Source organism: Halictus rubicundus, unplaced genomic scaffold (assembly GCF_050948215.1).
Source record: "Halictus rubicundus isolate RS-2024b unplaced genomic scaffold, iyHalRubi1_principal scaffold0027, whole genome shotgun sequence".
NCBI lineage: Eukaryota > Metazoa > Arthropoda > Insecta > Hymenoptera > Halictidae > Halictus > Halictus rubicundus.
Genome location: NW_027488568.1, coordinates 1,928,588 through 1,951,545, shown reverse-complemented (window position 1 = coordinate 1,951,545; position 22,958 = coordinate 1,928,588). Strand labels below are relative to the sequence as shown.

The following is a 22,958-nucleotide window of genomic DNA, read 5'->3' as shown; positions in this document are numbered from 1 at the left end:
CGGAAGTGTCCAGGACGAGACGACGAAACAAGCGTGTTACATATTTTTGATAAATTATTATTACCATTTGATTGGCATACACATGTTATACATTCATTTTTCATAATCAAATCATTTTGCGAAATTATACGGGATGACTAAAGTACCCCATTTTAGCCAAAATTGTACTTTAATCATGCTACAATCGTCGCGCCTGCGCCAACAAATCCGATCAATATCCCATCACTAGACCAACAAGGAAGCGAATCTTCCACCAATATCTCCTTCTTTTTCCTGCATACGATCATGTCCCTGCGCAGACCAGGACCTTACAGAAGTGGCCCCTTACCTAGGCGGATTGCAATTTCCAGGAAGACCGTCATGGACCCAGATTTAATTGAATATTTGTGTTTTAATGTTTTGATTCGAAAGTCGATCAGCTCGAAGTCGCTGATTACGAAATTGAACGCAAAATTTAAAAAAACAAAATGGCAGATCCAATATGGCGAACGTGTACGTTACGAAATTGTTCGTTCTGTTAAAAAATTAGTATTCTAAGGTTTTCGGGATCGCCGGTTACAGATCCGCACTCAAAATTAAAAAAAATGGCGGTCGTGTATTTGCAAAAATTATTTGATTTCCGCAAAAATTTGAAATATAACGTTTTGAGGTCTCTGATTGTGGACGTAAATTTTGAAATTAAAAAATATCACTGATTCAAATTTTTTTAATCACAAGGAAAACTTTCCTTGTAAAACGAATTTCGGTATCGCACGATGCTGAAAAATTACATTAAAAAAACATAAGTCGTGTCTCTGAGAGTAAAACTGTCGCGATTTACTCTCGAGAGAAAAATTCGTCAGTGTTTTATTTTGCAAGATAGGAATAGCACTCTCCGATAGCATTGGAGATCTCAAACGGCCACGCACCCTTAAGGGGGCCGGCATGGTTTGAAATCCATATACGTATGCAAGGGTCAAAATCTAGACAAACTGCCGCTTCAATATTGCAATGAGCAGTTTAGAAGTGGTCAATTGTGTTTCCTAAAAGTCCAATCTACGTCTGTATAGAGTCCAAATTGCGAATTTCTACCTCATCGTGGAGTAATTTGTAATATTCGGCAGAAAATTCGAATTCTGAAGCAAGTATGACGTCACAAGATGGCTGCCGCTAAGAGATTCTCTTAATTTCGAGAGATTTAGTGTTCGTATCGAAAAAAAGGCTCTATACAGACGTAGCAAAGACATGTACAAACACGGTGGTATGCATTTTTAATTGATTACTTACTTATTGAAGACGTAAAATGTTTAGAAAAAAAGGCACAGCGTAACACAGCGTGACAGTCAAGGCCAAATGCCTGCCGGCCCCCGAATTTAAAATGTCTTGTAACTATGCGAATCCCCTTTCTGATGCAGCTGTGAATCCCCTGTCTCGTTCCCTTTATTGTTACCCCTATACGATACCCCTATTACCTTTGTATGAAGCAGATTATGTACAGGGTGTATAAATAGTAACGGTCATCCGTCCTAGGGATGAATCTACATCTCTGGATCGGTGGACGTTTATAAGAGAAACTTGCCGTAAAATTGTTTATAACGAAGAAACTTGTTGTTACAGTTTCTTTTTTACATTGACACCTTCTGCTGATCGAGAAGAGAAAAAGCTTGAAAGGAACAATATGTCGCAAACAAATAGTTATTGAGATAGAAGCTGTTAAAGTTTTTGCAAAATTGGATTGTGTGGAGTTTACACATATAGGAAATATGAAAGTGATTACTAGGTGACAATCTAACAAAATATCAGAATTTAAAATTACTTTGGAAATTATTGCGATATTTATAAAATAATGATTCTTAAACAAAAAATATTCTGTAATAATTATAGAATAAAAAAAAAACAGAATAAATACAATCTACAAGTACTGACAAAATTCAATCGTTCTTATGGAGATCCTTAGTAGAAAACGCTGTTTTTTTCTTCGTCAACTGATTTCGATGAAATTTTCAGTATGCGTATCAGTAACATTGATGTACTTGAATAATGATGCAGAATAAAACAATTACGCTGCACAAGAATGTGCTGTGAAAACATGGAATGGCACGGTAGGAGCCGCTTGCTTCCCCTACCAGATCTCTTTCGCGCAGCTCGCATCTTTACCGGGCTGCGGTGCCCCTTCGTCTTTTCCCTCGTACGACTCAGCTTAGCCGACCACGTTGGTGGGAAAAGCGTTTTGCCAGGGGCAGGCATCTGTTCCCATAGATGACCTACATGGCGTTGATCGAAATAAAACATCGAAGTACCTCGAAACGATCAAGTAACAAGACATACAACCCAGATATTTTCTTTGTAGAAATGTTCTAGCGAGAAATGAAAAATTCCGTCTTCAGGACAAATATTTAACAAATGCAGTTTTTAAATATTCAAGACAGGCCCGAATAAAAAACGGTAATAAAAAGTAACCCTCAAATTTTTCTCTACGATTGTGACCAATTGCAATTTTTTGAAAAAAAATCTGTTGGTTTGTGACACTAATTTTTCTAATATCTCGAAAAGATTAAAGTCGTTTGGTCCAATTATTAAAAAATTGTCTTATTACAGTTGTGGACATTACACGACGCTGTAATACTGGTATAACACTATCATCGAATAGGGGGTAGAAACGCAATTATCAGGTAGCATCCTCGTAACAGGCTCTGCTCTAAAGACAGAGGAAAATATTATTTCAGTAAATGGTTCAATTTATTCCAAATCGTTTGCATACTTGGAGAATTACGCGTTTGATTTTAGTGACTTTTTTGTTATTTCGATAAGTCCTCGTTTGCGAAAAGTCAGAGTATTTTATTTGAACAATAAAACGATTCACTCGTTCGATTCTCACTCTCCTTCAAAATACTATTTCATCGGAACTGTGTAATAACGATCGCGTTACGAACGCTGCAAACAATCTTGTTTTATCTGCATTTCGTTTTTCTTATTTGATTTTCCTCAAATGAATTCACAGAGTCGGTCGTTGAAATTGTCGCGCGTGTATGGCAATCGCGATTTCATTCGTGCAAGAAAAATCAAATTAATTTTCCCCACGTAGACATTCAATATTACATATGAAGCATAGAACGATTCAGAGAGAAACTCTTCGCGTTTTTGTAATCATATATTGTTCACATTTCGTAAGAGGATGTGTTGCGTTTGATAAAATGTTACACCTTAAAGAAATATTGCCGAAACAAACGCTGGTAGCGAACGCGTTAATTATTTCTATCGGTGTGTTGTCTCACCACTGTATTAATACGAAAATGTGTGCAAAATCGAGGGTGCGCAACAAGATCCAGCAACTCGTAACAGCGTCCCTGGCAACGGACATAGTCGCCAGATCAATACTTGTCGCCGCTCGAATTTCCTCTTCTTTTTTTTTTTAAGGGTGAGGGGGAAAATGCCGTACGCACACCCCAGAATGGGGTAGTGTGGGGCTCAGGTCGCAGACGTTCGGCGTACCCATACCCACTAAAAACCTAACCTCACTAGGGATGGTCAATAGACCGCCCCTCTACTTCCACGCTCCTAGCCCGTGGTATGAGAGAGAATGAGGCCCCACTGTCCGCATTTCTCTCCTTCACTCTTCTCACGGAACTCTTCCCCACATGTTCTTGGCTCTTTTGAATTTCCTCTTCTACAAGTCTTCTGCAAACAGAGGGTAACTTTGTCCCCTCAATTCGTGCTCTCCCTCCTCATCTAGGGACACTGAACGTGGAACGAACGAGGAGTTCATGCAATAAATGAGGTTGCAACAGGCGAGGTTATACTGTAATTATTAATATTTCCATCGATATTTTACCGATCGTATATGACACCACATTTTAAAAGAGGACGTTTTGAAGAATATCATATGATGAAGCTTGTTGCCAAAACAACCGCTAGTAGCAAACACTAGTAGCAAACGCGTTAATTATTTCTCTCTCCGTCGTCATGTTTTCTATAATCGTATCAATTGGTCACAGATTAAATCTGCGATTAAATCATCTGATTAAATCTGGATGAATTCAAAAACTGTAAGCAATTCTCCCTCTAAATTCTCCTCCCTCGGCCTGGGTTCGGCCTGAAAGAGTATGCTTCTGTTTCAACTGAAGAAAAGAGTGGTATTTGCTGAGAACACGTGGGTGGTGCCCACCGCGACACACATTTTGTGCAAAAGACTTATGTTGCGCAAAAAAAATTGCCCTTTCTATGGGCGATGCTTTATTTCTAGAGAAACTGTTTGTCCCTGAGCCTCGTGGCTGGAAGAATTATGGCAGTGGAACTAACAAAAGTGAGAACACCTCTCCTCACCGGAACAATGTTTCTCTTTCCTTGCGTCGCACAGTGTGTCGTCCAATGGAAAAAAGTCCGAAAATCAAAGTGTAAGATCTGCAAATTTATGTATCCTAAAATGTTCGTAACAAAACGTAGTTTCTAAAACTGCCTTAAATTTTAACTGAATAAATCAATTTGTTATTAAAATTGAGGCTGAAACTTCACTGTCAAATTCCGCGCATTTTTTAAAACATGCGTCCCTCGCAAGCTATTTGGTTTTTTAATTTGATTTTTACAGGGTGTGTTTAGCATTATTAGACCTTCAATCTCCCAAAAAGTTTTTTTAAATTATCGCAGTTTGTCCTAATTTTTTATGTTTAACATTTATCAACTTTGATTAGAGTTTTAGAAAAAGTACATCAAAGTACACCCGTGAATTTTTTACAGTAATTGGTGGCACATTAAACTTTAATTTCGCATTGGTTTAAATCTGCTCACATTTGCTCAAGCGGAGAAAATATAAATATAATTAAATTCCAAGAAATAATTCAAGAAGCTAGAGAATTATATTTAAAACATTATAATTGGTATGTGATGCCGGTAACTACGCATAAATTACTTTTCCATGCAGTTGAAATTATTAAAAATACAATTGTTCCTATTGGCAAATTATCCGAAGAAGCTCTAGAGGCTCAACATAAAAATATAAAATATTTTCGGGAACATAATACCCGCAAGACATCAAGAGAAAATTCAAATAAAGACCTATTAAATCGTCTTCTACTGGAGTTGGATCCAATTATTGCCCATTATAAAAAAAAAAACATACGAAAAAAGAAAAAAAGGATTTTGCAGATATAAGAGACTATTTATTATTAAATGAAACATCCTACTTATCAGATTCCAACTCAAACACTTGTTCTGATGATAGTGAAGCTGAAGTAGTATAGTACGTACACATATTATTTAATAACATATTATCTATGTTAATTTATTAATTAATTAATTTATTCATTTTATTTATTTCTAGGTAAAATAAAGGAATTCTCTTAAGGATTCCTAAGTTTTAATTCCTCCTTGTGAAGATTTGAATAAGTAATGTATACAGTATTGTACTTTTTTTTTAAATTTTCGTTAAAATTGTAAACTACGTTTTATGCAGTAAAAAAAACATAAGAATTTATTAAAACATAAGAGTTATCGCAATTAAAAAAGAAATTTTTTTTTAATAATTAAAAAAAAAATTTTTTTATATACCAATCGATTCGCCTTTGCATTTTATTTCAAAAAGTATTAAGATACTTTACTCGAAAATTTCATAATTTAAGAGTTATGACTTTTTTCCCGAATTCCCATATACTCGACACACTGTGCGTCGCTGAAAACGTACCAATGCAATTATTGGCCACGCCTGACACCGATTCCTACGGAAACATTAAACTCTTATTCGTTATGTTCCGTCGAAATTCCTTGATCGGGAGATTAAATATCTTCACATTCAAATTCGCGGAATTTAAAAGCTTTGCATCAGCCGAATGAGAGCATCGTATTTAACAATTATATTTTGAAGAATTATTCATCCCAGGCTAAACGAACAATAATTAACAAGACTGTTAATTAAAAATGGATGGATCAAACGCAAAACAGTATAGAAGCATTTAGAAAATCTAGAAACGCTTAAATGATTTAAAAGGGAAATAAATTTGATCTCTTTTTTGGTGTGTCTTTGGTTTATTTCGCATTAGAATTCTATCGCCCGAGCTACTCGATGACTTTTCTCTCTACTTCAACGTGCAATCTCGATAATTGATCCCGGATACTCGAAAATTGATCCCTTAGAGTCTTGAAACTCAATGCTGGAAGCGGATACCATATTTTAATTTTGCATCGAATTGAAATGTATAAATTCTATGGACGCATACAAACCCGCAGTCTACTTATACTATTTTTAATGACTCAACTATCTCTTTAACGATCGTATATAAATCTCCATGAGCTGCAAAAAGCATCGACTTCATCAAAGCTGCTGCAATGGAAAAATCGTGTCCCGCCATTGTACAACAGGATATTTTCGTACCAACCCACACGAATCTATCCGTGTTTGTATATTTCAAAAAAGTGTTGAGCATGTCGAAAAATTATTAGTTTTGCAGATATTTTAATTTACATAATGATAAACAATCCCAACAAGCTTCGCAATTGTTGATCCAACTAATTTTCCGAGAACAGGACATCAACGAATGAATTTCTTAGATTAATGGCCGTCCAGAAGGCGATTTCATACCCTTCATCCTACACGGAAGCCAAACAAGTGGCTCGGTTGTCGAAGCAGGAGATAAGCTCGTTGATGAATAATATCGCAGCTAAATGGGCACTGGAGAGAAACAATTTGTCAAACATGCGAAACCCTGGTCTGAGATATTTGATCTCGGACGGATGAATCTCTGGAGCAATTGGACGCCATTCGACAGTCGGCGATTGTGTTCCGGTAAATTGGAACATTCTGTTGGAACTACGCTCGGGGATTCCATGAATTCCAGCGAGAGAGAGAGAGAGAGAGAGAGAGAGAGAGAGAGAGAGAGAGAGAGAGAGAGAGAGAGAGAGAGAGAGAGAGAGTGGGATGGCGGGAGGGTGTAAGAGAAAGTGGAAGAAACCGATACACCAAATCGAACGTATCGACATGACGCGCCGGGAATCCTTGGTAGATTCTCCCGTGTAATCTTGGCACCATTGGAGCAGTCTATCTGGCGGCTTGTACCTTCTGAACGGCTTAAAGTGCTTGTATCGATAGCGAAAATTCCATTTAATCGGAGCGACATTGATCGACGAAATCAAACGAGCGAATTACAACTCGCAGGCTCGCCAGCCCTGTCTCTTGAACCTTCTCGTTTCTCTCAAATTTTCTAATTAAACAAGATAATTTATCATTCGTTTCCTTCCTTTTATTTGAGCCTTGCTACGGGCAAAACATGGGGCAAAGTATTGATATAGTCTCCGCACAGTCATAATTCAGTTTCGAACCTTACTCCTCCGTTATTGTGAAAGAGGACATTTTTGAGAATTTATTCGAGAAAAATCGATGAATCGATTTAAGGTTTGTTCTATTAGAAACGGACTACCTTGTGGTGACTGGTTAGAAAGATTCTCGTGGTTCTACGGAAATAAATATGGCTGATAAATTAATCGACTTAATTCTGGTCTTATTGCAAAGAGTACGCTTCGTCGTATATTTAAAAAAATTGTGGCAATTTTATGAAATCAAATATGCCCGAAAAACTAATTTCCGTATTACGTAGGTACATCTTTCCTCCCCTTTATTGTGAGCTCTTAAAAAATTGATTTTAACGGTACACAAATTTTAACAAAATCGTCGCAATCGTACAAAAACATATAAAGTCTAAAAATTTATTTCCGTTCTACATCCGCCGCCGGTTTGCCTATTTCTTTCTAATCGATACCTGCTTCATCAGACGTGGCGTACCTACCAGAGTTGGGCATTATTTAGATAAAAAATTATATAAATAACGATTCGAATAAAAGATACTTTATCTTTATTCGTTATTCGAAGGTTGTAACCGTACTTTCCTTTCTTTTCACTCTACCCGAATACGTTGCTACCTGTATCCCTACTTCGCTTCTCGAAATTATCTTTAATCGTTTCGCAGGGCCTGCTACTACCCTATTCTTCGAAAACCCGCGAGTTCGCGAGATAGAATGGATTCGTGCCTCCAGGCACTGGAAAGCGGCGAGGTTTGGACGAGTTAAATGAGATGTTATAGACCCAGATATGGTAACAAAGGATATCTATATTCTGGCAAGAACTGTATACAAAACAAATACCACCGCGGTGACGAGTAAAACAAAACGCGTCGGGCTCCTGCGTCGAAGGTTCGCGACGCGTAAATAAATCGTTTCAACGCGTGTCGATCGCTCGCGGTACGCTCGCTCGACTCTACGTCCGGTTTTCGGAATCAATTTAGAATAATGACCCAGCGTGGATCACGGCCCGCGAAAAGCAGTTCGTGACCCGTCTGACCACCCTTACACTCGGCCGGACAATCGTACGAGTGATCAGGATGGAGACACACACAAAATCGCCTTCACTCTACGCTTCCAATGAGCCTGCCCTTCAGCACGTAACGTGGCCTCTGAGCAGTCTGAGACAAGGCGGCGGCAGAGTGCCCGTGATCGTGCAAAGTCCGATTGCTCCAATCTGACCCGAATTCCGCGATCGAACGACATCGTACCCGTCAAACCATCCAGGCACCTGCCCGCTGTTCGTACAAGTGGCCTGGGTGGAGACGCACACTAAACCTTGGTCACTCCACGGGACGCACGAGTCTACTCTCTGGCATGATACATGGCCTCGGAGTGTTCTCGGGTACCGGTCACGGCAGAGTGCCCACGATCGTGCAAGGCTCGATCGTCTCGATTCAGTAGAGACGCACACTAGACCTCGGTTATTCCACGGGACCAATAGGTTCACCCTTTGGCACGATACGTGGCCTCGGAGTGATCTCTGACAAAGGTCAAGACGGAATACTCGGGATCGTGCGATGCTCTATCGTACGGATTCGGGGGAGACTCGCACTAAACCTCGGTCGCTCTACGGGACCCAGGAGTCTACCCTTTGTCACGATACGTGGCCTTGGAGTAATCTCTGATTAGGTCACGACAGAGTAGCCGCGATCGTACGAAGTAGGAGAGTAGGCTCGATTAAGGTCACGACAGAAAAACAGCGATTGCGTGAAAAGAAATAGTCCCGATCCGGACGAGACTCGCAGAAAACCACGGCAGTTCCTCGGGACCCAGCAGTCCACTCTTTGGCACGATTCGTGGCCTCAGAGTACGCTCTGTCGAGGTTTCGAAGGAACAACCGCGATCATGCGATGATCGACTGTCTCGCTTCGACCCGTGCGGTACACACAGTATCCCTCAAACGATACTTCTACCATAGACGAGGTATAGGAGTAGACCAATCACCCAATGTATTTTTCTGTCTCACGCTCGGGGGGCTCTAGAGCCCCCTTACCATTCCGTGTCAGATCCTACCGTATCAGCCAGAACTAGTATTGTATAAATGATGAATGAAACAAAAGAATGTTGTGTCCTTTTAATTTCGTTACGCCTGTTACGCGAGTGCATCGAAGGAGACGTTTCTACATGGGGAAGCTTATATTCAGGTAAATCATATACATACATATATATTATTTTATATTGCATGCGCTTAGTAAATATCGCATTTACTATTATAGAAAGCTAGTGTTCCGTAATCTGCTTATTTTCTCTCTAATCACTTTGCTATCCTATTTCTCGCATACAATGAAGCGGAATGAACGGAAAACTCACTATAAAAAGTGTGCCTATTCCTTTTGTGGTTTAACAAACCGTACTACAACGAACAATATTTCTTTTCATTCATTTCCAACGAGAGATAGTGATAGGTGCATAACGTGCCTGATTAACTGTGGCGTAGATGATTGGGTGGAAATGTCTGATAAAATATTACAAAATCAATATGTGTGCAGTCAACATGTTTCTAATAATTCTTTTTACGCGTCGGGTAGACTGCGCAAAGATGCCGTACCGGAAATTTTTCATTCGTCCGATATGAATAATAATAGTTTTAGCACTGAGTCAGACACTATGTCTATACAGGATGACATGTCATCAATACAAAGTTGTAATGGTTTGGAACAGCAGCTAATGGAAACCTAGGTGCAATTAGAGGAAGAGAAGAAAAAATATAAGGCTCTTCGCTTGCAATTGCGGGCAAAGTGTAAGGCAATAAATCGGTTGCAAGATAAGCTTTCTTCAGGCAATATCGATGATACATGTTTGAAGAACGCAATTTCTAAAAGAATTTCCGGGTACTTATTGACATTTGTCATCCTCATATTGCTTAAACTCAAATCGTGGAGAATTTTTTCGAAAAAGGAGCAACAATTATGCCTTACAATGCACTACACTTCTCCCGTTTTGTACCATAAAATGCGTGAAATTTTTGGTTTTCATTTGCCAAGTCCATCCACAATTAGTCGATGGTTCGGGAAAATCGACATTTGGCCAGGAATTTGTCCAAATTTATTTAACGCGATAAAATTTAAATCTTCTTACATGGAAATTGCAGATCGTAATTCCACCCTTGTATTTGATGAAATGGCCATCAAAAAGTGTCTCGATTTCCACCCAAAACGGCAGGTCATTGAAGGTTTCGAAGATTTAGGATTTTTGGGTAGAAATGTAGCTGTGGGTACACAGGTTCTTGTATTTATGATACGCGGGCTGTTCACTAATTGGAAACAACCTTTGGCTTTCTTTGTATCAAAAACTGGTGTTAAAAAACATGATTTATCAATTACTTTAGATGAAATATTAGATGCACTGCATGAGACAGGTTTGAAAGTCAGAGCAGTTGTTTCCGATCAGGGAAGTAGTTATCAAAGCGTAGCAGATGAACGTGTTTCTGTTGAGAAGCCATTTTTTTATAAGAAATGGTCAAAAAATGTATTACATTTTTGATTATTTACATTTATTCAAGAGCATTAGGAATAATTTATTAAATTATGATTTTTCTATTAATGACTGTATAGTTTCGTGGCGCGATGTAGTACTTCTCTGGAATTTGGAGAAAGATAAAAGTACGCGAGCAGCTTACAAATTATCCGATAAACATTTTTTTCCAAATTCTTTTGATAAAATGAAGTGTAAGCTTGCTCTTCAAGTTTTTAGCAAAAGAGTGTCAGCTGCTATGTTTACCGCTTCACTCACTGGTAGCATTAATACAAATACTGTACAACACACAGCTAGTTTCTTTGAAACGCTTAATGATTTGTTTGGTAATTTAAACAGTCGATCTACCAGTGATCCAAATCCCATGAAGCGTGCTATTTCGTGTTTTAATAACATTGATCAACATTTAATTGCGCATGTTACCAACATGAGCAATTGGTTTGTACTTTCTTCTAACGGTCGTAAAACACATCCATGTCTTTTGGGATTACGGCAATCTATAAATGCCACCTTGCAGTTGTGGAACGATTTAAAAGAAGAAGGCAGTATGTTCCTTATAACATCACGCTTAAACAGCGATTGCATTGAACATTTTTTTTCCGTTCTTCGAATGCACGGTGGCACCTATGATCGCAATCCTTCGGTAAAAGCGGTGCGTCTTGCAATTCAAAAAAATATATTATTGAATTTGAATCGTAGTATACATAGTGGTAACTGCATGCCTGATGACGATGCACCGTTAATGCCGGGGGATATGATAGCACAATGTGAATCAGCCACGTTGGAATCAGATGCTTCATTGTCTGCTATCCAAGAGAACACAGATGATGATAGTTTTGATGACAATATTGAAATCGATAATATTGAAGAACTGTCAACATCGGTGTGCTAGCTAGAATCGTGTGCGCTTGAATACTTTGCAGGGTATATCGCTAAAAAATGTATTGAAAAATCGGGATGTCGTAGGTGTTACGATATGTTTTTGGAGAATAATGCAACGTTCACACGAGACGAGCAACTACTGTTATCCTTTAGAGCATATATTGTACACGATAACATTGAATTTGGGCATCTTTGTGTCCCGAGTGTACATTTTTCGGCCATTTTTAAAATTATAAATAAAACTTTTGACATGGTTTACCCATCCATACGCAGCGAGGCATTCATATTAGATAAACTATCGATATTTTCGATAATTTCACGTTCTGTGGAACAGAAATATCCAAACTGCTTTAACCAAGATGAATGCGCTGAACATAAGAAAGACATTGTATATTTTACATTAACAGTAAAAATTCATAAGGATACAGTGTGGCTCGGCAAGAAATGTAGATGTATAAAAAATTCCGCGAAAACATTTTCCAAATTATCGCATTTCAGACATGTTTAAATTTTTTCATTTTTATCGATAATCCTGTTGGTATTTCAATATACTTTTTAAGTGTGTCTATAATAAATTCATTAAAATCAGTTATTAATCATATTTTCGGAATTTCATGCATAGAGATTTGCGTATACGTCGTGTATATGAAATTCTGGAAACTAGGTTAATAAACATTTTGTAAATGATTTTTTTATAGAAGCAATTAAGAAATATATACAGCTGCATTGTAATATTTGAAATACATTTGTAGTTGCTTTGGCTCGAGGAATATGGTGATTGTAGTAGTTTGGTTTGGATGTTTTATTATCATGCAAAGACTTTGTATTATATTCTTAACGATTTTTTTGCTTGATTTATTCTTTTTTTCACGATTCGGAGTACACTCAATGTTCTTTTACTTAATAAAATGTGTAAATATATAACTTCGTATATTTTATTGTGGTGTATACGTTTGTACACGTATGCTGATGTTGGTAAACATTTAATGTACTCTGGGATGGATAAGACCTTCTTTCACGCCTTCACGTGGCCCATCCTGTTAATTTTATTACTTTGACCACTGCATGTACTACATCAATGCATTGGGAAGTAATAGAAGAACTAAGATGAAAGAGTGGCATGCTATTACAATTGCATTATACGTATAATGGTATATCTGGTTTTAATAGTAACGTGGCTTGATTTTTAAAGCCCAATAACTAGTAGAATTTATTACATATGTAAAAGTATGTTTTTATGTCTAATTGTAATGTATTCTTTCTAGGAGATCATCTGCGCATATACATATATAATGTACATGTATGTATATGTAGGGAGCATCAAGAAGCACAAATTCACCCACATGCGGAGGAATTCATATTAAAAACATTATTATGTATTTTTGCTAGTATTTAAATATATCATTATTAATGTTACTTTTTTGGTAAATATTCCGCGTAATTATGTATATTTATTTACACTTTATTCCTACACACTTCCTTAACATCCTTTTCATTCTATTTATGGCGTGTTTGGACTCATTTTTACCAGAAAAATATTTACAATTTGTTGTTCATATTTTCATAACATGACAATAAATTATTGCAAAAATTAGATTTTTATTATTAAGCAATGCTTATGAGCTTGCATTGTTGTGTCCGGTAGCTGCTTGCCTGACTGACAATGAGCCACTTAAATTCTCAAGACCACGATCGGAAGAAATTACGAAAGGAAACATTGTAACACATTGCCTATTAATAATGAACAACCAGAACCCAACTGTCTTATTATTAAAAATATCGTAATGAAAATATTATGAGCCGATTGGAGATGTTTTTCTGATAAAAACGAATCTAAATTCGCTATAAATCGGAGAATAACGAAGACTAAATTAATATTGAAAACTCTTATGGAAAACGGTTTCGGTAACGAATCTTGCCTACGCGGCCGCGCCGTCCCACGGCAGGGGGGGGGGGGAGTCTAACCCCTCCGCCGACTCGTAACGTCGTCAGAGCTGCCTGCTCGACTATTCGACGCGTTCCACCGATTAGCGCAATCGATTCCCGGTTCGGCGAAGCGCACATTTTGCTACAACTTTTAAAATTAGGACTAATTCTCTTTAAAAATCGGGTTTAATGGTGTGTACAGAAATAAGTTCTATAATTTTTAAGTAATTTTTTTTTGTCCATTTTTAAGATATAGCCAGAAAAGATGATGAAAAGTGCTCCCAAACCAAATTTATTTTTAGTCGCACCATGCTCAACAAAAAATTATAAAAAAAATTCATCAATATTCTACCTAATATCATACACGACTAAGATTTTTTTCATAATTTTTGGTTGCAAAATCGATTTTTAAACAACTCCGAAAGCATAAAATTGACGATTTTATATCGAACTTTTCAGTTGACCACGTTTATGTTATTATGTTATTTGTGTCTCATCGTGATTATTAATATGAATTTTTTTCGAAAAATCGATTTTGCAAACCAAAAATTATGAAAAAAATCTCAGTCGTGTATGATATTAGATAGAATATTCATGAATTTTTTCGTAATTTTTTGTTGAGCATGGTGCGACTAAAAATTAATTTGGTTTGGAGGCACTTTTGACCATCTTATCCGGCTTTATCTTAAAAATCAACAAAAACAATTATTTCAGAAATATAGAACATATTTCAGTATACGACATCAAACCCGATTTAAAAAAAATTTCTAGTCCAAATATCGCATTGATATCTTTATTAGTTTAAAATTTGTAGCAAAATGTGCGTCTCGCCGAACCGGGAATCGATTGCGGTTCAGGCGCTCGATATTTTGGTAATGTGACGACGATACGTCTGAGTGGGGCCAAGCCGGCGAAAGGGTTTGCCCCCACCCCCGCCACGTGGGACGGCGCGCCGCGCCGCGGCGTCCCATGATTCTGGCATCACGACTGGACGAGTCTGATCGAGCTCGATGAATGCAGTTGTGTTCGTACGTGTCGTACAACATATTGCGTTCGTCGTTTATTTTCTCACTACAAACGTGAAAGAAAATAACACAACTACATTCTGAGTCATATAGATTGACATCTCGCAAAAAACGATCAACTACATAATTATTGATTAATTAATTCTTAACTCTTTCGAATTTCACAATTAATATTAATTGATATTTTACATGATTCTTTGAAGCTAAAATTTATGTTGTTTAAATGAAATATACATGAAAATATATAGTAAATTTCAATTTAATTTCTTTTTCAAATTCAGTTACAAAATATATTCAAAATGGATGCGCATCAATAGTGTTAAAAAATTATAGAAATGCGAATAATAATTATACGTATGGAGAAATGTATAAATAAAATGTATAAAATGAATGTATGAAAATTGTATTTCTATAATTTGAAAATGTGGTATCTATATTTATTTAATGTTATATTTGTAATAATTAATATTATATTTTTTATGATATCTAATAAAAAAATATAATTTGAACATATAGTCATCCCGTACATAACTCGTCAATCATTTGTATTTGACCAGATTTTATCATTCTTGTGGATCTAGTTCCAGCAGTTATCGTTCGTCAGCGTAGAGGGCGTAAGAAAACCAGTTGTTTACATATGAAACACGAAGCCCCATATGGTGATTGGTCTACTCCTATACCTCGTCTGTGCTTCTACGTACCCAGTAACTATGCTTTAACCTTGAATTAGGATTTGTATCGCGAGACGAATGTATTGTGTCTGTTCGACGCGTCGATCGCGACTCCTCGGTTTGAGGCGCGTACACGTTGAGAGCAGGAAGGACGGTTTTTGCCTTGCCCTGCTAAGTCAGTTTGACTTCTCGAACGCGTACCGGTTTTCGTCGATCAGACACAATTTACTATTAGGTGTTTCCCGGACCGCTTCCAGACGTAGAGTGCCGGATCTACGGCTCGCATCGACCTCCTTCGATCGTTATTGAGTGGGGATCGATGCGTGCGCAACTCGAACGGTATCGCGATATCTCGCGGTCCTTCTCTACGTTCGGACTCGCGAGCACCGTAATAGAATGTTGTGGTGGGGTCGGTATCGCTGTCGGATACACGCGATACATCGATATGTAACCGACACGGTTACAAGGTTCGAATAAAAAAAGTATCTTTATTCGACGAGTATCGGATAAATAATTTTATTCTACGAGAATTTATCCGACGAATAAAAATAATTTTTTTTATTCGAAGCGGATTTATTCGAACTTCGAATAATTTTTTCATCTTTTATCTGTATCTTTTATTCGAAGGCTTCGAATAAATCTTCGAATAACTTTTGCCGAGCGCCGAGCTTCAAAGACCCAGCGACGACAGACGATATACAATGTAAGCGGATGGAGAATCGCGCACGAATGAAAGTTTAAACTTTTAGATTTTCCAATATATCCTCATAAAATTGTGACAAGCAAATGGAGGGGATTTTCCTGATGGAAATGAGGTCAAATTCAAGTGTAATCGAACAAGTTTCACTGATACGTAATGTTACGATAAAAATTACAATCTCGTTAAAGACAGTCCAAATGATGTCGTGTTTGGGCTCATTTTGATCGGGATAAGCTCTACAACTCATTCGTATTAACAATATTGTTCTGATTAAAAACATAAAATCATAAATTGCCAATAATGCTCGATTCTCCATCTGCTTACATTGTAGGCTGTTGGTCGGTCTTTAAAAAAAAAATCTTTATTCGTCGAATAAAGTCATTACGTGTGGAATAGAGATAACATAATTATTTTTATTTGACGCGTAACAAATTATTTTTTTATCTTTTATTCGCTGTTTGAAATGACTATTTCAATAAAAATTTGCTCATCCTTGCTCCTACAATTATATTATTTTATACATATTAATTCATCCACGTGATTCTCTCTCAAAACTCTATATTATTCGGAATAGTACGTTAAATAAACGCTACTCTGGTTTTCAACATATTTCTGTTCCCACAGATCGATCCTTGGAACAATTATCTATAAAAAAAGTGTAAGGAAATAATGCTTGTTCATGAAACATTTTTAAATTACAAATTAAGGTATCTCATATGAAAGAAGTAGAAATTGATTTTCCTAAAATTATGCTTTAATAATTTCTTACGTAAAATATTTTTACGAATTTTTTGTCCTTGATGTTAGTTTTACTTTCAATATTTTAAACCTTAAAAAGCAACACTAAAAACAAATATCTGTTTAATTCGAATACATTCGTCGGATATGGTTCCGTGATGATTCAACTTCTCACCGACGAGAATTTCCTTAGTGGTCTTCTGCACCGACGAGATACCGTCGTTGGCGTCGTTGGCATTCTGTTACTTACTCCAGCCAAAATTTATCCTAGAGGGCGGTAGAAAACACCGTATTTTTCGAGCGACACATTCTCCCGTAAGGCTGGCAGCACCAACGAGATATATATATTTTTTTTTTATTGATAAAGCTTTAGGCCTAATATGGCCCATGACCTGGTTTGTATAAGGAACATAATAAATTCATCTTGTACTTAAACCTATATGCCTATATACTATATATATACATATCTATAAATCTATATATATCTATATCTATCTATATCTATCTATATATATTTCCTCTCTGTCTATATGTAAGTCTATGTATATCTCTTATTTCCTATACAGTATTTGTTTACAGTTTTCTCGGGTTGGTACTTAGCTATGTGGTTTCTATCACATTTTCTTTACGAGGTCACTTCTACTTGTCTTATTGTCTATATACCTTAAGTTTACGCTCTTAGATTTACTCAGTCTTTATATTCTTATATCTGGTATCTGGATACTAGATTAACCTATTTGATTTGGTTCTTGTATTGCACATATATTGCCTTATATCTATTCTTATTTGTAATGGTAATTATCGGACTTATCTTACTATTCTTATACTATTTAATACTGATTAATTGAGCAGTGTGAGGAGTGCTTGTAGATTTGGGGTGTTATAAGAATATGTTATTTGCAGCGCAGGAGGTATTGATGGGGTTTAAGACCGTAGCGTTGAGGTTCTTTAGGAAGGTGTCTATTTTAAACAGGGGTTTCCAGTTATTTTTCAGTAATTTGGAGACCATTAGATTTCTGTTCTTACGACGATGAGGACAGTACCATATTAGATGGTCTACGTCTTGGGTGGGGTGCGAACACTCACAAGTGGCATGCTGTATTATTTTGAGTTTGGCCAGGGATTCATGTGTGTTAACATGATTGGTCCTCATTCTTCCGAATCTTACTATCAGTTCTCTGGGAAGGTCAAGATCTCTATACCAGGGTTTCTTATGCGGATTGAAGAATTGTTGAAAATATTTAACTCCTTTGCTATGAAACCTATCCCTGAGGAGGGATTGGAACTCGTTCCACATTTCGTTTTTGAAAAACTCTTTGTAATCTGTGTAAGGGATTTTGTGTTGTAAGGACGGTGCTTTTTTTGTGGCTTCTTTTGCAAGATTATCTGCTACTTCGTTCCCATGTATTCCACTATGGGCTGGGATCCATATATATGAAACGTGTTTGTGGTTGTTAAATTTGGTTGTTAGATTGTATGTTTTTTGTTTGATAACAATGATATGATAGTTGGTTCTAGTATTTGGGGAGGCGTTATTTAGTGAGGTAAGGGCACTGAGAGAGTCGGAGCAGATTAGCAGAGGTTTGTCAGAGTTGTTAAAGAGATCTAGGGCTATTGATATAGCTGCACATTCAGCTGTGTATACTGAAGCTGTGGGGTTAATATGGATAGGGAGTGAGAACTTTCCTTCAAGGCAGACGATACCTGCACCTGTTGAGAGTCCGCCTTGAACTTTAGAGCCGTCAGTGAAAATACAAAGATGGTTTGGATAGTGGGTTTTAATGTGGTCTATAAATTCTGTGTTTGGAAATGGGGATCCTTGTAATTGAAATCCTGTTTTGAGGTCGCAGGAAATTTGGAAATTCATGGCATTGTAAGATGCGGCTATGCAGGGGAAGTTATCGTCTTTATGGCAAGTATGGGAGATCTTTTGAATATTGCTGATGCAGTGCATGAGAACATTGGAGGCTTTATGGAGTAAACTGCCAGGGTTCGAGGAGGTTATTTGATCAAATTCTTTTATGTACCTGTTGGAAATGTGGTTTACGTTGGAAGTAATCTTGATGAGATGGGTTTTACCTAAAAAGGATGCTCTGTTTTCGAAATATGGTATCCCTGCTTCTGCCAAAACTACATTAGTAGGAGCAGATGTTCTAAGTCCGAGGGCCAGTTTGAGGGCACGCACTTGAATGGACTCGAGTTTGGTTATGAGAGATTGTTGGCGTGGAAAGTATATGTGGGAGGCATAATCCAGCCTGGATCTGATCAGGGCTTTACATAGTACAATTAATGTGTCTGGGTGGGCTCCCCACCAGACGCCTCTAAGGAATTTAATTATGTTCATGGTGCGTAAGCAGCGGTTGTGGAGAGAAAGTATGTGAGCTTTGAAGTTTAGTCTGTTGTCAAAGTGAATTCCCAGAAATTTTGCAGAGTCTAGATCCGTCTTTTCTGTAGTGCCTAATCGAAATTGGGTGCGTCCGGCTAGTAGTCTTCCGTTGTTAAAGACCACTATATTGGTCTTTTCTGATGAAAGATCGAGGCCTATTGCAGAGAGATTGGTTCGTACCTTTTCAAAAGACTTTTCAATGGTTGTTTTGGCTTCTTCCAGGCTTGAGCTTCTTGTGTATATGGCTATGTCGTCTGCGTACTGGGAGATGTGCACTTTCTTGGGAATATCTTGGAAGATGTTGGCGACGTAAAGATTGTAGAGAAGTGGGCTGAGGACTCCTCCTTGTGGCAGGCCCTTATAGATTACCCTCATGCCGTGGAAGCTGGGGGGCCAAGCGAAGCGGCAGTATGACCAGTTGGCTATAAAGTGAAAGATGTTGCGTGAGATTCCCATCTTGGCTAGAGTATTCAGCAGAATGTGGCATTGGACGTTATCAAAGGCAGCGCTGTCATCAAGAAAAGCTGCAGTTGTAAGTTGGTAAGAGCGAAGCCTGACCGCATGTAGGTTGCTAGGTTGAGGAAGTTGTCGGTAGATGAGCGGCCCTTTCTGAAGCCTGCCTGAGTTGGGGGTATGAGGTCTACGATCTCACACCACCACAGTAATCTGTTGTTTATTAATCTTTCCATGATTTTACTCATGCAAGACGTGAGTGAGATGGGTCTAAAGTTTTGATTGTCCGGTTTTTTAATGAATAGTACCTGGGTTTTGTTCCAGTCTTCTGGTGTGCGATGATTTGTGAATAATTCGTTGTAAATGTCAAGTAGATCAAGTCTAGCTTTGGTTGATAATTTTTGTATCATCCTATAATCTACTCCATCGAGTCCAGGGGATAATTTGGGGTTGGATCGGTCTATGGCATTGTTGAATTCGGTGAAGTCGAACGGGGAGTCTAGGAATGGGTTTGGAGTAACTTTTACGTTTATGATGAGATTTATTGGAACCCAAGGAGGGGAGAGTTTGTCTGAGGCTTTGTTAATATTTTCCTTGAGTAGCTCAGAGTTTGTACTTTCTTTGTTCTTCGTGGATGTCCACTTACTTTTTAAGTACCCTGATGTGGTTCCAGATGTAGGTGAGTGAAGTTTTGTGGGAGAGGTTGGCAGCAAATTGTCGGAAGTTTTCCCTTTTTTTCTTTTTTATAAGTTTTTTGGTCAGAGCTACTTGTTTTTTGTAAAAGAACCAGATGTTGATGGTTGACTGATGCTGCTGTTACGAGCCAGGACTGCGAGCAACGCGAGAGGCCGGCGAGGGGTTGTTACCCCAGGAATATGGTTTCAATTTGTTAGTTAGGTATTCGGACACACCCAATGCGAGATCGGGAAGCCGCTAGGATAGTTGACGTCGAGGACGCACCTGATGCGAAATCAGGGAACCTCTGGGAGGTTGGAGTCAAACGCAGACGCACCCAATGCGGAACCGGGGAGCTACTAGGAGGATGAAACTTCGTGAACGCACCCAATGCGTTATCGGGGAGTCACTAGGAGAGACACGCGGCGAACCCGATTTAAAAGGAAGGTGGATAACACGCAGACGCACTTGATGCGAGACCAGAGAGCTGCTAGGATACGGAAGAACCCAATACGGAATCAGGGATCTGCTAGGATGGTATAGTTTTCGTGGACGCACACAATGCGAAACCGGGGAGCCACTAGGTTGGAGAAATCTTCGTTGAATTGAATCTAAGATTAGTAAGCCTCGTCACTTATATATAATTTAATTGATACAATCCGAGCGGTAAGATTGTATCATGTGGGAACGTTCAATTATTAGATTAGGATATCAGGCAATAATTAAAGGTTGTAGATTACGCGAGTTTAACAAACAAGACAAATATATTCTGATTTCAGATAATTACAAATGTTGTTGTTTGTGTCGGGATTGGATGTAGTAAGTGTACAATTAGAGAAATTGTTACCTAATGTTGCACGGTGTTGACGCACTGGCAATGCGAGGTTAGATAGCGATTGTTGAATGCCAAATAGAATATATACAGAACTAACGGAATCTATAAGGTTACGAATTGATTCGAAAGGGACTTTAACCCAATCTCACTAGACTTGACGCGACGTGACTGCACGAGTACTGAACCGCGTCTGAATCTCGACTGAATCGCTTCTCGACTAACCGAAGAGGATGAAAATGCATGGGTTTATATACCCTAAAAATGAGAGGGGAATGTATCTGCTTTATTTTACGGTCGCATACTCGTATTTGTCGTTTCCAGTGAGTTTAAGGTTTGCAGCTCGATCTTGTATTGAGGTATTGTTTGCTGGGTTTGCTTGAGACCATGCTTTGGAAGAGGAAGAGGTCGAAGCCGAACCAGGAACCTCTTGTCCTCCAAACTCTTTGAGTTGAAGGATGCGTTGTTGGGATGGTTGGCGTAGGTGAGGAAAGTTCTCCTTGTTGTCCTGTATAGTTCTGGAATTGTTCTTGAGCGAATGTCTCGTGACCAACTGCTTGGCTTCGTAGAAGCTTACGTTTAGTAGGGACATCTGTCTATTTATTTCCTTGTTGGTTTGGAGTGACGAGCAGCTTGGATGTAGAGTAGGATGTGCTTCTTTGCAGTGAGCACAGGTAGGTGTATCTATTGTAGGGCAATCAGTGATATTGTGTCCTGGATTTCCACAATTTTTGCACAGTTTTTCGCTGCGGCAGAATTTGGCAGTGTGTCCTGTTTTAAAGCAGTTATAACATATTTTTAACGGATCTATGTATAGTTCTACCGGTGTTTGGATTAGTTTGTATAGTTTAATGTAATCTGGAAGAGTCGTGCCCTCAAAGGTGATAACTATGGATTCGCTAGGAATCCACTCCCATGTGTTTGTTTGTGGGTTTCTTATTTTCCTATTGAGTCTCCTGGCGTCTAGTATGGAAACTGGGGAGTCTGTGAATTCCTTTATATCTTCCAAATCGCAATCAGTGGAGAAGCCCTTGATGAGGCCTCTCCTTGTGATTCGGAATTTGGGGATATATACATTGATTCCCTGTAGGTCCTTATTGTCGGATTTCACGAAGTTGTTTGCCTAGGTGCCTGTTCTGAACTTTATATTAAATTTTCCAAATCCTTCGTTTTTGATTTGGTCTACGCCTTCATGGTTTTTACTCAAGGCTTTGGCTAACATGAGGGCGTTTTGGGAGTTCCTGGGTTTGGCATGGGTCCTACTGAATGTGGCCGAGACATATGCTGGGCCCTTGTGAGAGGCTGGGTATTGGTTGATGACATATTCGCGTCTTCTTTTGAATAAGTATTCATTCTCTATTATATTCTTTGTGTCTGTTACCTTTGTTCCCGAGTGCGCTGAGTTGGATGGTTCAAGTGATTTTCTCTTGTTATTGTTTGTTTTGGTCACTGTTTGGTTCTTGGATGACGACGTGGGGTGTCCTGCCATGCCTTTGTCATTGGCGTTGTTTTTGGACGCCATTATGGCTTCACCGTTGCCTGGGACTTCTAATTCTTCTAAATCCTGGAACAGTATGAAGGGATTCAGAGATTTTGATAACAAAGATGTCTGTACAGGTAGATTGGGCAGCGTCCGTGGGAGTTGGTACACCGGTTTTCTTGTATTTTCACTTGGGTATTCTCGCGATAAAAAAAAAATTTTGTCTTGCGTCTGCGGAGCTCTCCAAGAACCACGAGATATATATAAAGACTGCCAGCCCCCGTGTTAAACTGCGAGTCTGAAAGTGGGTGCCAGGTGGGTGCTGGGAGCGGTCGGTAACGGCCCCAATGTCGAAATACTCTCGTCGGTTGTGGAACTAAGAACGTGGAACTATCACTGATCTCAAATACC

The 22,958-nt window shown here is 38.4% G+C and overlaps 2 long non-coding RNA genes across 2 annotated transcripts in view; one reads left to right on the top strand and one right to left on the bottom strand.

The window, feature by feature from the left end:
* LOC143363186 (uncharacterized) overlaps nucleotides 1–22,958 on the bottom strand; it is a 290,698-nt gene that overhangs the window by 231,977 nt on the left and 35,763 nt on the right. The window lies entirely within an intron of this gene.
* On the top strand, nucleotides 12,467–13,077 carry LOC143363188 (uncharacterized). Its single transcript, XR_013083767.1, has 2 exons — nucleotides 12,467–12,812; nucleotides 12,927–13,077. It is a non-coding gene; the product is annotated as an uncharacterized LOC143363188 (long non-coding RNA).